The sequence below is a fragment of the Necator americanus genome, chromosome IV, assembly GCF_031761385.1.
Source record: "Necator americanus strain Aroian chromosome IV, whole genome shotgun sequence".
Classification (NCBI taxonomy): Eukaryota; Metazoa; Nematoda; class Chromadorea; order Rhabditida; family Ancylostomatidae; genus Necator; species Necator americanus.
In genome coordinates, this window is record NC_087374.1 from 1,824,048 (window position 1) to 1,843,527 (window position 19,480).

Below are 19,480 nucleotides of genomic sequence, written 5' to 3' on the forward strand. Positions count from 1 at the left end.
GAGGGGGGGATGAGGAGGAGAAAGAGGAGGAGTGAGCGCGTTGGGTTTCTGTGAACACACACACAAACACGCACACATACACGAACAATAATTCGATGAAATACCCGATTTCTGACGACGTGATGACGTCGACGACGATTTCTCGATGTGGATATTGCGACCGTCGTAAAGCCGTACATTTGCTGCAGCAGCTTGCGATACGTAACGCATCTTCGCTGCGTTATCTTCACAATCGTACTGAGAGCATGTTCTACTATTGTATTCCTATGTCCCATTACATTTTTCAGGGTTTTTAGCTCTAATTTAACGAGCAATTTTAATTTAAAATAAAAAAAGAAAAAAAGCAACAAGATAAAAAACAAAGCATTAAAATAAAATAATAAAAATTTAAAAGCAGTAAATAATAAAATAAGTCTGGATAGGTTCCAGTAGTAAACAGTAAACTGTACTGAATATCAGGATCTTACAAAAACACTGATCCCTGATCCTTATAATCTTTTTTTTTCTTTTCGCTGTATGTTTACTGTATTTGTTTTTATATTTTATTTTTCCTGTTTTTGTTTTTATTAATTATTAATTTTATTTATTTTCCTTTTGCCACACCTTTCCTAGTGTGCCACGTAGCGTGATAAATAAATAAATAAATAACTTCTCTACTACCGCTCAAATAAATGTTGAATGTTTAGCATAGCGCTCGCTAATAAAGTCGTACCAGAACGATCTTAAGCCTGCACAACTGCGCAAGCGATTGCGATCGATATGGGACCCTCAGTTATGTCTGCATTTATCGAATGAAGCTAGCAAAGGTCCCACCTCGACTTCGACGTATCCGCTTGAACAATACACGCTTATACACGTAATGTAAGTAGACTTTTGAGAATTTTTCCGTGAAAAAAAAATCAACCTTTCGGAAATTTACACAAAATTCCCAACAATTCGCCGAACTGTGGTACAAGGTCACGTGTAAAGTAATCCAAGTATTGCACTATTGAAGAAATTTAGGCCGCTCTGCAATTTTGTGATTACTTTGTGGTTACTGATTATAAAGTGATGTCAGTGTTTCATTTTAAAAGAAAATTTTTGTATGTTATTGATTTTTCCTGTTTATTCCTAAAACTTTCGCAGTATTAGCTTAACAGTACGATCTTAACAGAATCCTGGACAATTTTTACAGAAAATCATAGGTAATAATTTTTACTACAATAAATCTCCGCACGCGGGTCGGTTCCTGCACAGAGCAGACCTTAAAAAGGAACCCGACGCAAACTAGGAAAAAATTAATCAGATAGAATTTTTAGGAAGTTTTTTTAAAATTTTTTACCAACTGACAACAGCGCGCTTTTCTTACGTAATTAGTGTCGTCCTTTTTTTTATTTTCCCCGTCCAAGTCGCCTTTTTTATTGCTCGAAAATAATAAACCTATTTATAATAAAAAAATGTTTAGAAAAATAGAAAATCATGAAAAAAAAACGTGGAGAAGTGTGAGACTCAAGGGATAAGAGTTGAGTTGCGTGGAATTTGACAAACCCCAAGAATAACACTAAAAGAATAAAAAGTTAAAAAGAATAAATCTCTACAAAAAATAGTCGCTAAATTTATTTTTAAATAATAATTCAGGTCAATTTTCTAAGGATGTTGAACGTCCGGATGTGAGAAGTGTTGGTATCTACGGATTTGGAATTCTTGTCTCGTGAAATACACGAAAATAAAACACGAAGAGAAAACGAATAACATAGAAAATCTCCTCGATTTCGTTAAAATTTGTCACGGGAAATCTCCTAATTTAGATTTTAATTATTTAGATTTGGAATAATTCAGATTAGAATTTCCTAGAATAATTTTTTTCCCAACGCTCAGATCGCCAGCCTTTCACCCATATGTTATCTTTAAATTTCAAATTAAAAATAATCAACATGCTCCCATTTAAACAAATTTTTCCCCACGATTCCAAAATCCCGTCAATGTCCTGGAGAGGTTCGCTGTTTGTTGGCCTGTGAACTGGATTTCTGAGAAAAATCGTATTGAATTTGAATCTGAGAAAAACATCGTTAGACTAGACCTTTTTTTAACCATTCGAATTAAAAGTATGACTCTAACTCGTGTATTTTGTAAAAGTAAAAGTAGCATTTCAACTGACCACTGCAAACCTTAACCGCTAAGATTCCTCCTTTTTCTACCTGTTTACGGTGTTTACTGTGTTTACTGGTTTCATTGAAAATTACAGTCATTCCAAAAATAATTATCTCTGAAAAATCAAGTTTCTGAATCTTTTCTGAAGTTTCTGAGCGACGTTTACATGACAACGGCCTCTGTCCACTGAATATTTTTACGAACATCAATGCCCACCAACGCGCAACACTGCCAGATTCTGGAATTCTCGAGAAAAACGAGCCGTGTAGAGTTCGGTGCGCGGAAAGAGACCGGAGAGCACCGCCAGCCCTGGGCAGAACTACTGCGGATCCTGGAGCCTCCTTCCCGTTCCCCTCCAGAGTTCACATAAAAAGTTCTTAGTTTTCCTTCCCTCTGCAGTAAAAGTTTTTCCTTCAACTGATTCCTTTAAACATACAAAATTAAAGATAAAAAAGATAAAAAGCATTAAGTCACTGGCGTATCAACCCACTTGGGATGCGCCAACGCGTTTTACTGGAATTCGTAATCGTTGAGGTTTTGAAACGCGTGTTCGCCCCCACAGTGACTTGCGGGGCCATTCCGATGTTTCCCGAAATCAGTGTTTTTATTCTCCCACACAAGTCTGGAATTGAAAATAATCCAACGAATTATAGTCTTTGTTTAAGAAAATCCTAAACTTTAAACCAATACGTCTATGTGCTGTCAGCGTTTGTGATGGTTATTAAGAATTTAAAAAAAAAATACATTAATAAATAAAATGTATAATAATAGGATAGTAGAATAATATTAGATAGAACTATCAGAATATTAAGTAGACCACTGAAGCAGTTTCTTAACAGAAATAGAATTTTCAAACTTTTTGATCAATAACGGAATCTACAGTAAGCGTTTGGGGAATGGTGAAATTCCATGCTCTTTTCGTTTCGATTCGGAAAACTTGTGCGCTAAAATCATTCATTGAACCGCTGTGTATGACAACGGTGAAGAACAGGTCCTGGAAAAATAAGAAAATGTTCTAATGTGTTTACCTTGCGGTAATCTTTGTTCGAGTATCTTATTCATCATCTACACCACTTCGATGGTCGAGAAATTAGGGTCCCATTGGATATTTGCAGTTCTTTTCCCCACGTTCCGTTGCGTTTTCGACAAATCTACAGTAGATTACGTGATGGGACCTTAGCCGCATCTCCGCCCTTAGCCTGGAAACCAGACATTACACGTTAAATAAAGAGTCCATTACACGTTAAATAAAGAAAAAATCTCAGAATAGAACACGGTAGCAAAAAAATCTGAAAAGAAAATGAAAAATGCAAAATCAGCTGGTATTACTCAAGATGGGCACCGAATTTTTTTTCTCACAAAATGGTTTATCGCGTCATCGTCGAAGGTTTTCCTGTTTTTGATACAATTCTTTCTTCATTTAATTTTCTGTGGATATTTCTAAATAAATGCGTCTCCAAAAAATAAACTTTAGTATCGTGTAAAAATCAGGAAGAAATTTATCGCGTATCTATTAAATTATATTAAACTATTATTATATTAAACTATTAAATTAAATTATGTACGCCGAAGTGATAGATTTGCAGTCTCCGTTGAATCCGGAGAAGTTTAAGGACATTTCTCGTCGCCATAAATCAAGTTGTTTTCAGCGAATTCTACCGTAACCAGATAACACTCTTCCTGATAATCAATATGCACTGAAAATTGGTGGAAGTTTTCTGCCCCCGCTCCCTTCCCTTTCCCCTGTTCTATGGACTGCGTATGGAGATTCAAATCGTTCACTCCGTGGCTTTTTCCCTGACTTCGCTCTGGATCAAACCGTTCACTCCGTGGCTTTTTCCCTGACTTCGCTCAGGATCAAACCTTTCATTCCGGTGGTGTTTCCCGTTGTTTTCCTGTGTCGTTCGAGACTGATTGTGACTCACGACTTCACCACACCCATCGCGGTTATTTTGATCGCGGTCGATGCGGTTACATCAAAAATCCTGTTTCTTCCCTCTGCGGGCATCTTAACCTTGAAGCCAAATTTACACAATAAGGATGAACAGCTGACACAACACTGATACCCCGTGTAAAATAATACGTCACGTACCGGTTCGTACCGTACTTGAAAACATTAGCTTTTCAAACAATTATATTAATATTATTGTCATATTTAGTAAGTCATTAGAGTTCTTTCTTACCGTATCCTTCTTTTCGTGTCCTTGCTTTTATTTCTTATTAGCTCTGATTATAGCTATCCGCTATTAATTACTATTAATTATCTGCATAAGGCTACAATGGTTGCTTTCATAAATAAACAAATAACAAAAATAAATAATAAATAATAAAAAATATTCAAAAACAAAAATAAATAATAAATAATAAAAAATAAATGCGATAATAAATATATAATATAATAAATATATAATGATAAATAAATAGAGAATATCTAAGAATTAAGAATTAAAAAGAAAAAGAAAAATCTGCGAAGAAAGATCAGAAATAGAAAATAAGAATTTTAATTTAAAAATTTATTTAAATTATTTTGTAGTGTATTTTAGTGTATTTTAATAACTCACAAATAATTACCTTTAACGGAAGTACATTTTGTTTACTTCCTTCCCCTTGTTTCCAGTTTAGTTTTAACTTTTCATTTTATTTTTCTTTTTTTCCCTGAGACTACGGAATTATCAACGTTTTTGTGCTGATGCGATTCGGATACGATTACGCTGATAGGCGTTTTTTTTTCTTGAATGAATAGTATGCGTCAGTAATCAGCGAATAATGAATGTTCAACCGAATGGGTGCGACCCGTCTTTGGTTGAGAGCGGTCAGCGAATCTCATCTTTTTAGTTCTGGTATTTGTTTATGCGTCTGCTCTGCTGTGTATTCCGCCCACTGGCGTTTCATCAAAGACGACGCATTCTACATAGGTCAGGATAGATGTGGTTTACAGGGGAGGAGGAGGGGAATAACTGCGCCCTTATTCCTGGATGTGTAGTAAAGTCGAAACGACATGAAGAACGATGCAGATGCGTAAGAGGTTGCGCTTGATGCGGTGCGGTGGAGCATAGCGGTTAGGATCGAGTTAGGTTAGATCGAGGATTAGACCCATGCTCGTCGCTGCACGGCATGGTCCCACCTCTATTCCAACCGTCCTCTCCACCGCGCCGCTTCGAGCGCCGCTTACGCAACTGCACCGTGCTTTATGTTGTATTGATCCGACTGTAAATAACTCAGCCGGCGTCCGAGGGACTAAGCATTAGTCTTAGAGGATCTATGACATGTAGGCTAAAGCTACTAAGGAAAAAAAATAGGAAGATAGAGCTCCCGGAATAAGGGTGCAGCTGCGTCCGCCCACACACACACACTCCAACTACATTTTCCACCATAGTTTTACAACTACATGTCAATTCTCTAACTACATTCCATCTCATTAGCTTTTAAAACTAATTTTTCTTTTCACACCGCTCTCCAGTGAATCTCATCAAATATCCCAGTTAGATATACTCGGGTCAAAAAGACATGAAGCTGGTGCGTTGCGATCGGGCGGGGACCCTCACTACCACCATTCATCGCTGCACTTCGCGGTGGTCCCACCTCGTTTCCAACTCTGCTAGTTCTAGCGTGACGCTTCGAGCGCAGCCGCTTCCGCAACTGAACCGAGCTTCAATTCGTTTATTCTCGATCCGTACCGAGGGATTTTGAACGTTACTGGCATCAACTAACTGGAAGAAGACGCCTACATTCTTCGATAGACAATAAATGTTAAGTACTTAGATTCAATCAAAGAAAGATGAATAAGACTCAATTCGATGTTTCGTCTCGCTTCGACATCGTAAACGAATCGAAAGAAAACTGATGAGGAACCGTTGTTCCTCGTTAGTTGCGATGAAAGAAGATGAGCTTCGGCGATTCTACTACATTCCATTCATTGCATCCATTCCATGCAGAGTAAGGCCATCCGGGGGAACAAAAGAAAAGCTCTGCAGCCAGGGTCATTTTTCAGTGTTATTGCAGGATAGGGCACAGAGTACGGATTAATCAGCGCTAAGCTCATACTAATCATTAAAGGGTCAAGGATGAAGTGTCTCGGGTTAATCAATCCGTTTAGGATGCGCCACCGCGTTCACTTCAATCCAAAATCATTTGGTGTTTACGGATGCGTGTCTAGCCTATACAGTGACTTGCAGGAGGTTAGCCGCTGTATCAAGTCGGTGTTTTTATCCTCACAGACAATTCTGTCACACTTCTAACGGCCCTAGAGTAATGGCAGGAAAGGCTTGGTTGCCTCTAGGGCAGTTTCGAACCATTGATCGATCGTGCAGTCACAGTAGAACCTCTTCCCAAGTGCGCCAAACCCCCTCTATACTTACCATTACCAGCACCTTATGCTTCGATGAGGTTGATCCCAGTGAGGTTATGAAAACGGAGTACAGACAAGCGAACCTTTCACATAGGATTAATTTTAGAATTTGAGCGATATTTCATGTGTTCTTCAGCAATTTTTTGATGTAAAACCGAAGTTCTTCTGACATCAACACATAACAACACTTAGACTGATGGTTAGTGAAGTGAAATTGTCCAAGAAAAAACGACCGTTCACAATTCTGCGCAATGTTCATCCAGAAGTGGAATGATTTAATTGATTTCGGAATTAGTTCATGATAGATATGGACACCTCTAGATATTTGTCATTTTTTGACTGTAAGTAATAAGTAAAAAAACATCTATAAGTGATGGGAGCACTTTTTTTCAAAGCCATTCTGCCCCTAGCGAACTATGGATAGGCGTTCATTGTAATAAGTAAGAACACATCGAACTTAAATATAAACTGATGAATTCCTCTGCAAGAGAAACTAATCAAAATTTAAAGACAGAAGAGTTTTTTTCAATCGAAACAATTACATATCATGAGATTTTGCAGGTTATGACATATTCAGTTAAGAATGGATGAGTTGGTAGACAGACGAGACGTTAGATGAAAATAATTACCGGCCTAAAAAGTAACTGTACCGCTGGAACTAGACGTAAATCACAAAGAATTTGAATCCTATCGAAGTATAAAGAGGATCACTTAGTTGCGAGTTGCAAAGATTTTCGTTTCGTTGCGTAAAATAGAGAAAAGAACGGTACGTTGTGTAGAAGTTTCCAAGTGCCACCTTCAATAAAAATAAACGGTATGATGATTATCCATTATGTTTTCTTAATTTGAGCCGGATGTGAGGCTCACAAGCAATCGCCTATATGGTCGTATTTGCACTGTACCGGACTACAAAATATGTCCGGATAACAGCGACGATGATTGCATTCGTTCATGTGTTGCTTGTCTGATTTCCTGTGTGCAGTGTGGTGACGAATACATACGAGAAACAGCTAGACCACTATAAAATCGGATCAAAGAACATCTAGACGGAACCAGAAAATCATGTGACTTCACTGAGTTAGGTAGATGGATATAGAGTGCGGTGTTATAACGGAGAAGATTTTGAAGTTAAGATCACGATTTTGGCGCGCGGACCTAGTATGGTGGCGCGCAAGGTTCTGGAAGCTTTTTGGATCCACTCAAAGGGTCCAAAGATGAATCGCAAAGAGAAATGCATCTACATAACGCGGGAACTCGCTCCCTATTTAAGGTTGCTATTTTGATCGCGCTAATAATCTCACTACGGGTGTCTAGCTAAAGCAAGAAATTCTTCGACGCTAAGATAAGCCTTACACTTCCGCTTGTACCGCGAGATCCAACAGTAGGCTCATGATGTTCTTTGTTTTGCGGAGAAGGCGTTCAATCGGATATTCACGTTTTCAGGGTCTGAAGAAGGTGATTTTGCCGAAACGTTAGCCGAAAATAAAGGATTGTAGCAACGTCGCCTCCGGGTCAAATTAAGAACACATACTGAATGGAGTGGTACTTTTGATTTCTCGTATACTCGCCAGTAAAGTGGAGAAAACTTGTTGAAAGAGTTGAAATGTTAACTGGCTAATATAATGATAAATATATACTTAGTTTTCATACCTTGTTTAAGTGTAGTCAGGTGAAAACGACATGAAGCTCGGTGCAGTTACATAAGTGGGAGCGACCGTAGCATCGTGGTGAAGCTCGCATTTGAGGTCGAGGCGGGACCCTCACTAGCACCAATAATCGTTGCAATTCGCGATGGTCCCACCTCGATCCCAGCTCGACCGCAGCGCACCGAAATCGATTGCACAACTGCACCGTGTTTCACGTCACATGACTATAGTACATATTTGACATTGCGACTGCACACTGAGCCATGTGGACGAGTTTACGTCTTCTCTTTTCATCATTTCTGCATTCGTCAATATAGTCAGCTCAAAACGAAACCCGATGCAATTTCCAAGCTGTTGCGCTTGAGGTAGTACGGAGGAGGTCGCCGTTGGCTGCGACAGGGGTGGAACCATTGTTTGCTGTTGTTGGGCAGTAGAGGTTTGTAAAGGTCCCTCATAGATCGCTGCGACGGGTGTAGCACTTACAAACTTTTATATTGAATCCGGATTTACTTGTGTTTCCTCCAAGAAACGTTGTATAAACATGATGAATGGGATTTCGGAAGGGGATATAGATTTACCTTTGTCGTGTAGAGAAAATACTAACATACTTCGTCCAAAATCATTCACTAGCGCACCTGGATGCAAGTAGTGCCGTTAACGGCCGATCGATGTCCCTTCTTTCTTATCAATACAACCCTTTATACGTCTGATGCATTAATATATCACATCCATGAGGTTATGGATGAAATATGACCTTAAGGCTACTAGCACTGGGCTCTCCAATCTGTTCTCCTTCCTATTCTTCCTTTCATTGCAAGATGGTGAAAATCCAAGCACAACGAACTCACAAAGCAGATCGTCACACCTTTTCACATGCTAAATGGCTTGAAATACAAAAAAAGTGCAATGTACTAGACGAAGCAGTGTGCTCAGTACTTTTTCGGATTCGCCCTTAAAAAACGCCCGATGACAAATGTCAAGGCCGGTAATTTCGAAATTCTTTCTTCTTCGACATTTTGGAAATGTCTAGATCTCTGATGCCATTTTTTGGGGAGTCAGTATTGAATCTGTCAACAAAGCACCTGATTCTTTTCTTTTAAGAAGTTCCTCAAAGACTGTCTATTAGAGGTCAGTTCAATAATTTCCAGGACACTGCCGAAGATTTCCATGAAAAAGGACCAAATATCTTTTTACCATCTAGTATGTTGTTACAATGACTCTTACAGCGATAAGTTCGCCGAAGTGTGGGGGTTTCACATTCCCATAGTAACGAGCTCTTCGAGTTTCCCTTTAGATTCCGGATTCCCTTCCAATTTTCCATGTAATACCCAACTATCTCTTCAAGAGGGGTTCATAAAGAGATCGATCGATATGTTCTATCGGTAGGCGAATGTTTACGGTGTTTTTTTTTTTTTGTGAATTAGGCGTGTTTGCCTAATTCGATGATGTTCGTTGTTTCCGTGGACACAATCTGTTAACGCTTAGGAGGGTCACCGGGAAAAAGTGATCATTCGTTAATTTAGTATGGTAATATTCTGTTCCTGTCAAACCAAACATCCCATAAAACTTAAAGGCATCACCCCACGAATCTGAGGTGGTACGGATTTCAGGTGGAGTATTCGTATACGGGATCGTAGATTATGGAGAGAAGGGTGATTGCGTCCATTTCTTCCTAATTGCCGTAAAAAACGGCCCGGAAGATGGCGCTTCGAGCGTTCCGGCGCGCTACTTTCTACAACAAGTTCGATTGGAGCGCGCCAGCCTTGTGCATGCGCCGCATCTTTCTTGCCGTTTTTTACAGCAATTTGGGGAGAAATGGAAGGAATCACCCCCTTTTCCATAATCTACTGAATTCCGTAACACTTCAGATTCGTGGGATGATACCTTTAACTGGTCGAAGGTAGGTATTAAGACATCAACAAATACTTATGCATCTGAATCAGCTTTTTTTCTGAATCCAAAAACCAAAAGCCCTTGTTGAAGATCAGGAGAAAATTTAACCCTATGTTGTAAAGGATTAATAAATAGGATATTGCTTCAGAACTGGGATTTTCGCGTGGATTCGTTAGGTCGAAGAACTGTCTGTCAACCGTTCTTGCACAGATTTTTTTCTAGTTCCGAAAGCATTACTAATGTATCATCGTAACAGACACAAGGCGTGCTTTGATATCAGGTCATAAAATTGATTCTCCTGGTTCCAAAAATGTGACTTCAGTGCTCTTCTGTGGACAATTAGGTTTGACTGACACGATGGAAATTGTGTTGACCTAGAAACTATTCTACTTCTTTTCCTTTTTGGCGAACTCGGGAACAAATGATCGATACAACTTATATGTAGTTGTGTAAAGGTTCGGCCTTCCTGGAATCTCGGTATCATTACTGCAACTTGTCGGCTACGAATGTGATTGAAGAGATAACCTAGATTGTTTATTACTGCTAACTTTTCGGCGAATAAAGGGTGTTAACAATCTTTTGGGGGCGGATGTAGCGCAGTCGCTAAGGAGTTCCGCTATGTCTGCACGATCGATCGGAGGTCCGAATCCGCTCTAGTGCCAACCAAACCTTTCATCCTTCCGGGGTCGATAAATTGGTACCAGACTTGTCTGGGAGGATAGAAACACTAACATGACACATCGGCTAGCCGCCGCAAGTCATTGTATAGGACGGTTACAAGTTCGTAAACCTCAAGCGATTCTGAATTGAAGTGAACGTGGGGGCGCATCCCAAGCATTTATTAACACTAGACACTTCATCCTTTATCCCTTGACGTTTCAGCATCGTCGCCTTCGACAGAGCCCGAAAAGTCGGGATACTTGCAGCAGATCCTCTAAAATGTCCAAGAATGTCCAGAGCAAGACATCATTACCCAAGATACTACGACCGAATCCAAGAACCAGAAGACCCCAAATGGTTGTGGTCACCTAAGCAGTCGCGTTGCCGTGAAGTTAGCGGAAGTCCGCGCGGTAGCATCCCTCCGCTAATACTAACTAGTATGTGATCCGCATATGATCCCGTAGATCAAAACCCGTAAAAGGTGTTGGTACAGTTGTTGTTGGTCAGTGCTATAGACTCTTCTATTCATTTTTTAGACTTTTACCATTTATCCAAACGTCTCCAAAGTTTTGCGAGCCACAATTTCGGGTTGGTACGATAGGGTTGTGGCCGCTATGTAGGAAGAAGCATTTTCGTAACATTTTCTGCGATGGGCTCCAAGAAGAGTCACTGCCTTTGAGTGTTTTATCCCATTTTGATGTTCTTTCATACCAAACACGAAGTAGTCGCCTTGTTTCGCCAATGTATTGTTCTCCACATGCTTTGCACTAAATTAGATCTACTATGTCAGAGGCCATACGGTTGCCTTCCTTACTCAGGTAGGGAGGTAAGCAGATGTTACTAAGTTGACGTAAGGTTTACGGCAAGGGTATAGCTCCTATCCTTGCATTCTTTATTACCACACATTTCATTTTTATCCCGAACAATCACTTGAAACATCTCATTTGAACTACACAAAAATTCCATTGTCAAGGTTAGTTCTCTTTTTCTTAAAATACTTTCCTACAATTATCGTAGTCATTCAACAACAGAACAAAATTTTCACATTCTTCTCCACCTTAGGCCTTCGTCGAAATAGGTTGTAATAGAAATGTGATCTTGATAATAGACCCCCTTTTTCACATTAAAACCAGTTCCACTCGATAACTGAAGAACAGAAGTTTTGCAGATATGCCTTAAAACTTTTCAACCTAAGAAAAAAAACATAAACTGAACGATACAATTCTAATCCTATTTCCTATCCTCTATAAACGATGCTGCCGCGATTTCTTAAATTTACAACTAGTAATGTAGGATGAGAACTTGGTGATCGACAGGCCACCGCAAGTCATTGTAGAGGGCAGCACCTCAAAACCTCAACGATTACGAATTGCAGTAAAATGCGTAGGCGCATCTCAAGTGAATTGATACGCCAGTGGCTTGGTCCTCTTAATGTAGGATGACCGTTACAAAGTACCTAAAAACAGGTATCCACTGATTTTTTCATACGCTGCGCTTTAATTTCTTTCGTACACATACATGATATTTTGAAGGGTTTTTTTCCGCTAAAAACTGGTTTGAAGTGAAGAGTTTTAAGTAATGTTTTGCCGCTAAAATCACTTCGTTTGTGGTTTATTTGCTCTGCTCATCAGTTTTCTGCAAAAGTAACCTTGGTTTCTAACTCAATGTCATACTTCCAATTGAATTTTTCTCTCATAAGGCGGACGTTTAGCGTTTTCTCATCCAGCAACTTCAATTTTGGTTTTTCAAGAGTCATCCAGAGAACACGAGACATCACAGAAACAGCGATCCAGTAGCGAGACAACATCGCTATCTATGACTCAACCGATCCAAATACACTGTTATATGCTTTCAACTGTTTATTATGATTCTGCAGCGTCTCTAACCAAATTCAATTCGCTGCCATCTTTAGTATCACGCATCAAAAAGCAAAGGGAGATAACAGAACCGTTGCATTAGCGCCGTGTCAGACGAAATTGTCAAGAACGTGCTCTTGGCCTAACTTATCTAAAATCAACAGTTTTCACGACAAAAAACAGCAATCGTTTTCGCAAAACGATCAGAGACAGCTTTTTTTTGAAATTTTTTACAGCGAATATAAATCTGATGAGATTGATGATAAACCTAAAGTACACTGTAACAAATTTGGACTACGCTCCATATTGCGCAAAGTATAAATTAAACCTGACTACCTTCCACGCTCTTTAAAAAAGTACTGTTTCGCTGCTGTGCTGTAGATCGGTGAACACTTGGATGAGGAATCCATCTTGTACAAATCGTTATATAACATCGAAAAAAATCTCCGATGCCTACGGAATACACATGGATTTAAGAGAATCAAAGGATGAAAGTTGACGTCATAAAAAAGGACTCACCTAATATATTTGGTGGCTCTCTGATATTTAGAATTCTTTGTAGATCCGTTTTGCTAAACTTCGATCACAATAGACACTGTAACTGTGATCGACGGTGAGAACTGTGATCTGAAATCTGAAAGATAACGAAGTTTCAGAAAACTATTCTGATTTCCCTCTCCCTTCTTGTTAACTTCGTCTATGTGTTTACAAATGCGCGAATACGTAGATCCACAAAAATATGTTTTTTTAAGTAATAGAAAAATAATTCCCAGTTGGGATTCCGACTTCCGCTTAATTCCAACAATGAGGCGGTATTGAGTTTGCAAAACTCTTGAAAATTCAAACACAGGGGTCTGTTCACTTCTTCTGGCTGGCTGCCCATTTTCCCCGAACCGCATCCACATACCACTCATCGCCGAAAGCCACTACCACTAAGCCGTTGAACGCCCCATCTGATATGCGCAATTTATGTCGTGTATTTGTGCCTTGCCGTGTATTGTCGAAATAAAGATAAACCACATGTATTACCGCATCTACCACAAAATAACCATGGGGGATTAGGCTGGGGATGGGGTCAGGGGAAAGCCCGAGACCCCCACGAGCGAAATCGGGGCAGGGGGATGGGACCCTCGGCGCGAGTCCGCCAGGGTTCGGAGTTGCTATGCCGTCATGTGGTGGCTAGCCCAGCGCAGGCCCTTCCGGATCCGGGTAGTCGACCCCGGGTCCTACTCACCACTGCCTGCCCCTTCTCTTCGGAGGGGGTCCGGGGCACGACACACTTTATGTGACATTGCGATATGCGCAACCAAATATTCCAGAAGTTTTCATCGCTTTCTGAAAAGTCTAAGTGGTAGGTTTGCAACGAAAGCGCAAAAACATCAAATTCATCATTGCTGGTGAACGTCGTCTACGGGCTATGCAGCCTTTCCGTGATCATCATCGCCGATTATCCTTAAGAACTAAGTCCCGTCCAATTATATGCGATACAAAAGGAGGAATTCGATAAGCTGGAACTATATCGGTACTACGCGCGTTGAAAAGGCGACCTCGATGAAGAGAGTGGAAAGAGGTTTCGAAGTCTAGGTAGGCTAACTTCATAAGGTTCGAGTGATGCGCTTCCACATTTTGATAACTCTCCTGACCATGAACACTTGATCAATAGTAGATAGACCAGGACGAAAAGCGGCTTCTCCGTCGCGAGTTATTTCGTCACGATCTTTGATTAGCCGATCCAGGATGATCCGTTCCAAGCCTTGTACATTACACGCAGCAGTGACATTCCTTGGTAATTCCTGGGTAGCGTGGCAGATAGCTTCTTGTAAAGAGGAGTTATGGTAGTGTGTCTCTATGAATCAGGTCATTTCTTCAATCCATATTGAAAGGATGATCTTCATCTCACGAATCCCAGAAGGAGGAAAAGATTTCAGCATTTTTGCGCTAGTTTTTTCTCCGTCAGATTTTCCATCCTTCATCGTTTGGATACAGACCAGAATCTCCGACTTCGTCGGTGATCTTCACTGACGGCGGTGTAAGTCGGTTTTTGGACGTGCACGAATTCAGGAGCAGACGGTGCTTGCCGTTTCAGCAAGCCGTTGAAATGTCCCATCCAGCTGGGCAGCGTTGCCTTCACGACAGCTACTCCGTTAGCAGTGTTTAGGGCAGGCGAATATCTCTTCAACTCGCTGCTATACTGCATTAGCAGAATATAAGCTTTCCCCGGGTTCTTGTCCTCCCACCCCTTTCTTTAACTCCTTCGTTCTTGATGTCCATGAATTCTCACAATCACGCTCCAGCTGACGATGCAACCTCATTAACCGCTTCTCCTGGATGAAGTCACCAGGCTACACATATAGAAGTGTACGTGGATCTTGTCTTCGCAAATGCAAATGCGAACTTCTTTTTCGGCGTCAAAATCGGGAGCGTTTTCTTTGCAGCGCCTGAATACATTTAGTAAAAGAGAATAAAAATCTATTCAGTGTGTGTGCGACAGTGCGTTTCGTTGTGTACAAGTATTGTAGCTTGTCTTCGAAATAGTTCTCTGCAACATTCATACATTTGCGAAAACGTTCACGCAGTTGTTTGATCTTTTTTTTGAGTACTTTTTTCACTACATACACTTCATTTAGAATTTGAAGAGCCTGAAAGGATGATTTACGTAGCGAAACGCAGAATGTTTGCCAACTGTTCGATAGATGACATGTGAGAATTTGATGATGGAAATGTTGTCTTATCGATAACACCTATTATTTTCACTGATCGTGACTGAGTCGTCACCTGACTAACTTCACATTTTTTTTTCAGAAACTGATTGTTTTGATAGTGAAACCAACATTTGGAAGCAAAAAAAAACTCCACAAGCCAGCTCTCGAGTTAGCTTCCGGGAAAGTGTTTACCAAAGTGGTGCGGTCCCAAAAATAACTTTCCAACTCGGATGCAAAAAAACCCTGAACTATCAGAATTTTGTCAACTGACCCTCTCTTATCAGGGTGCCGTACCTTAGGAGGTTTTTGTCTCCCAAAAAATAGCAACTTAACGAATTTGCTAGTAAGAAAATGTTGAGTTCTGAGGTGATGGTCAAGCGTAGTTCTCATGCTACTTATGGAGAACACATCCAACGAACAAACGCATACATACCTTCCTAATTTAACTTTCTGAGTGGTTCCTGAGCCTAAATTTTTCTTTTAATGGTTTCTGTCATCTACTTTTCTCAAGCTGTTCAATGTTACGACCAAAGGCGTCAATCATAGTTCTGTTGAAAGTCCGTTACTAATGCACGAATGATCATACATCATACTTTTACCGTATAAACTTCAAACGAGTGCGCCTGCTCAGACAAATCGAGTCCTATTGGATTCAATTTGATAGAGGTGAATAAAAACGTTGTGACGCTGATGATTTTTGTACTGTATTACGAAAGTTGCAAATTCTAATTCCGTCCTTTTTTGACCACATCGGTTTTTTTTTCCAAAACTATAATTGATGTTCTCCTTAGAGTTGAATACCATGACTCCTATTTTAGAAATAGGCACCGTACAAAATAACTAATCCGTCATCGCTCTGATTCTGATTCACTACAGCGGGTTTTCTTTAAAATTCAGGCGAATTTAGAAAAAGTCGAGGGTCCCAAATTAAGTTAAATTTTTGCAAAGTTTCTTCGAATTAGTTCTATTCGAATATCATTGAGGGATCTTTCTTTGTTAGTGTGAAGAACTGCCAATGGATCTTCCGTTGTCAATGTGAAAATCCATAAAGTAAATTGTAAAGTTTCTGGCGTTAATGAATCCGCTTGGGATCCGCCACCACGTTCACTTCAACTCAGAATCAGTTTGAGGTTTACGAACGTGTAACTGGCCCATACAATAACTTGCAGGGGCTAGCCGATGTGTCAAGTCAGTGTTTTTATCCTCCCAGACAAGTCTGGTACCAATTTATGGGCCCCGGAGGGATGAGAGGCTTGGTTGACAATAGGGCAGATTCGAACCTCCGATTGACAGGTCGTGCAGACAGCGGAACCTCTGATCGACTGCGCTACACACTCCCCATACCGTAAGAAAAATTTTCTTTGTGTTGTATAAATAAAATTAGAAGGATGGAACCGTTTGTTCGTAGAGCATTTGTAGAATTTCTCACTCTACAAAAAAAGCATTGCTAGATACAATTCAATTTATAGTAACTCGATGGAAAACTGCAATTTTTCAATGTTCCCGTCAAGTAAATCCCAATAAGCTATACGCAGTACTTTACACAAAAGATTGCAATGAGTTTTTGATGAGTGAGACAATCAGCGGTATCTCTGTGCCAAATTCCGCACGACGTGATCTCATCGGTCATAAAATGTGGCCTTGTGAAAGCATGTTTGGCATGCAAAATCGTTGGCATACAACGAAAAGCTCAAAGGGAATGGATAAACTGCCTTAGATAGATATTTTTCTTAGAAATCTGGAAAAGTTCAAATACGTGGAGGATCTGAATCTTAATCCGCTTAAAATCTGTCACTACCGCTAATTTCTAGAAATCTCCAATATGCATACAAATTGGAACCAAAATGTTAGCGGCAACGTCTATTTTACGAATATTTGACTAAAAAATCATTTTTTCTCGCATTTTGTTTGCACCAAATGTCATATTTATATTCTTGGGCCTGTGAGCTTGATTTCATTATTTGTAGTCGCTGGCAATTTAGAAAATAAGTGTCTTTGTAGAAGTTTTTCGAGATTCAAAGATATTCAGACAGATAGATCTCATCATCACGAATCGACTGCTATTCACAAATTATGATACAGAGAGAAATGAATCAAGTTACGAAGAAAAAACTTTTTCGTATTCTACTGAACAATTATCCTGACTACAGTACATTGACAGAATTCTTTAATTCTTTCGTAAATATGTTTAAGTGATCTGAAAACATTGAAGGGGGTTATGGTTTTCACGATTTCTTCTTCCCCAAACACCGCAGGTAACGACATATTGCAAAGAATTTCCAAACCTTTATCACTGTTGCAAAATTTCGTTGTTCGATTTTCCTTTCGTTCACTGGACTTCATTATTTATGATAGAGAACAGTTTTGGGTCCTGTCAATTTTTTTAAAATCACATTTATGACCGAGGCGAAGACGGTCATGTTTTGGAAAATGTGCAAGAAATTCTGGAAAAAAAACAAGAAAATCACTGCGGTGTCCATTTTTTTAAATGTATTCCGTAAGTTTTTTTTTTCCTACGGATTGAACCTTCAAACTTTAGGACAATAAGATTTACATTTAAGATTATTATTATTATTATTATTATTATTATTATTATTATTATTATTATTATTATTATTATTATTATTATTATTATATTTAAGATTATTATTATTACATATTATTATTGTATATTATGTTATTATTATGTATTATTACGTATCATTTATGTATTATATTTATTACGTATTATATTATTTAAGATTATTATTATTATTATATTATTACAATTTAAGATCTATAGTCAACTGGAACTGTATATAATAAGTTGTGTAAGTTGTTGACGAAGAGAAAATCAACACCGTTTGGGAGTGGAGTGATCGGACTATAATTGCGTCTTATTGTTTAACTGTATCAATGTCCAAGGAATGGATTTTATTGAGAAAAAAAACCCCCTAACGATCATGAATAATGAACGAATAAGACCGGTTGCTATAGTACTTACTGATAGAATTAAACTGTCTCCGAACATTTCAGAACAATTTCGTCTATGAAATTTCTTTTACAGACACAAAGAGGGACTTTTGTTCAATAAGAACGTGAAAACTTGTCGACCGCACTGGAAGGTTCACAAATCCGGATAACAACTACAGATTTTTGTCCGGCAATGTGGAATTTATTAGTAGAGTCGAGGGATTTTTTCAACAGTTGATTGAAGGAGAGGAGAAAAGGGGAGAGGAGAGAAGAGTTGCTGTTAAATGAACTCATACCAGCGCATACAAAATTTGGTGTACGGTAAACAAGGTGCAGCAAACTAAACAAAATTGAAAGAAGTATAAACTGTTCATTTGGCGTAGCGCTATTTAATGAAACCCAAAGATTAATCCCAGACTGAAATTAGATTAATGGATTTAGCGTAGAAGAGTTTCATGAGCATAATTCTGATCCAATAAGGTTGAATTTACATATTATCACTCAAAAAAGGAATCTCAACGTCACTGCTACGCGAAAAAAGACATCTACAACTGGAAATAGGAGTAATGTCGGGGTAAAGTAAGCTGCACATGTTGCTAAATAACGACGCTAGCAGTAAATTTCATGAAAACTTTCGAACTTTCACTTTCGAAGTTTTGTAGAGACAGATTTTGTCCATATCCTTGTAAACTTCGACGCGTCAATCTTCTTAAGTTTTTTTTTTGGAACCCACTTGAAAATAATACTAAACTTCTTTTATTTTTAGATTTTTCAGAACCGGCTTTAAAGAGGTTCTTCGAGTTTTCCTCGATGCTTTAACAGAAAATGTTTTCAGATTTTTGATCGCATTATCATAGTCGCGCAACGAGGAAAAGTGAGAAAATTAGAATTTCTGGCTGTGCGTCAAAATGTGTGTATGACTTCGGACAAAGTCCATAAACTCATCTCATACCTTATAAGAAATTATTCATTCTGAAACATGTTATAGAGGAGTACTTTCCTTGCTATAATGTTGTTTTACCCTTTACAAATTTGTTTTCGCTCTCACAAAGGTTAGTTGAGAAAAAGCTCGGAAATTTGCACTCAACATCAAAGTCCCACCTTTTTCTTTTTTCTCAATTAACTTTCAAAAAAGCCACTGAGACTATAGGAACGATAAGGATTTCACTATTTTAGAGCAAAATTTTTCTTAACATGACGCATCCTTACCTGCTTTTCTAGTTCTTTTTGGTACCAAGAGAAATGAAAATTTATACATGTTCATTTTGACCTTCAAAATCCGTACTAGTCCTG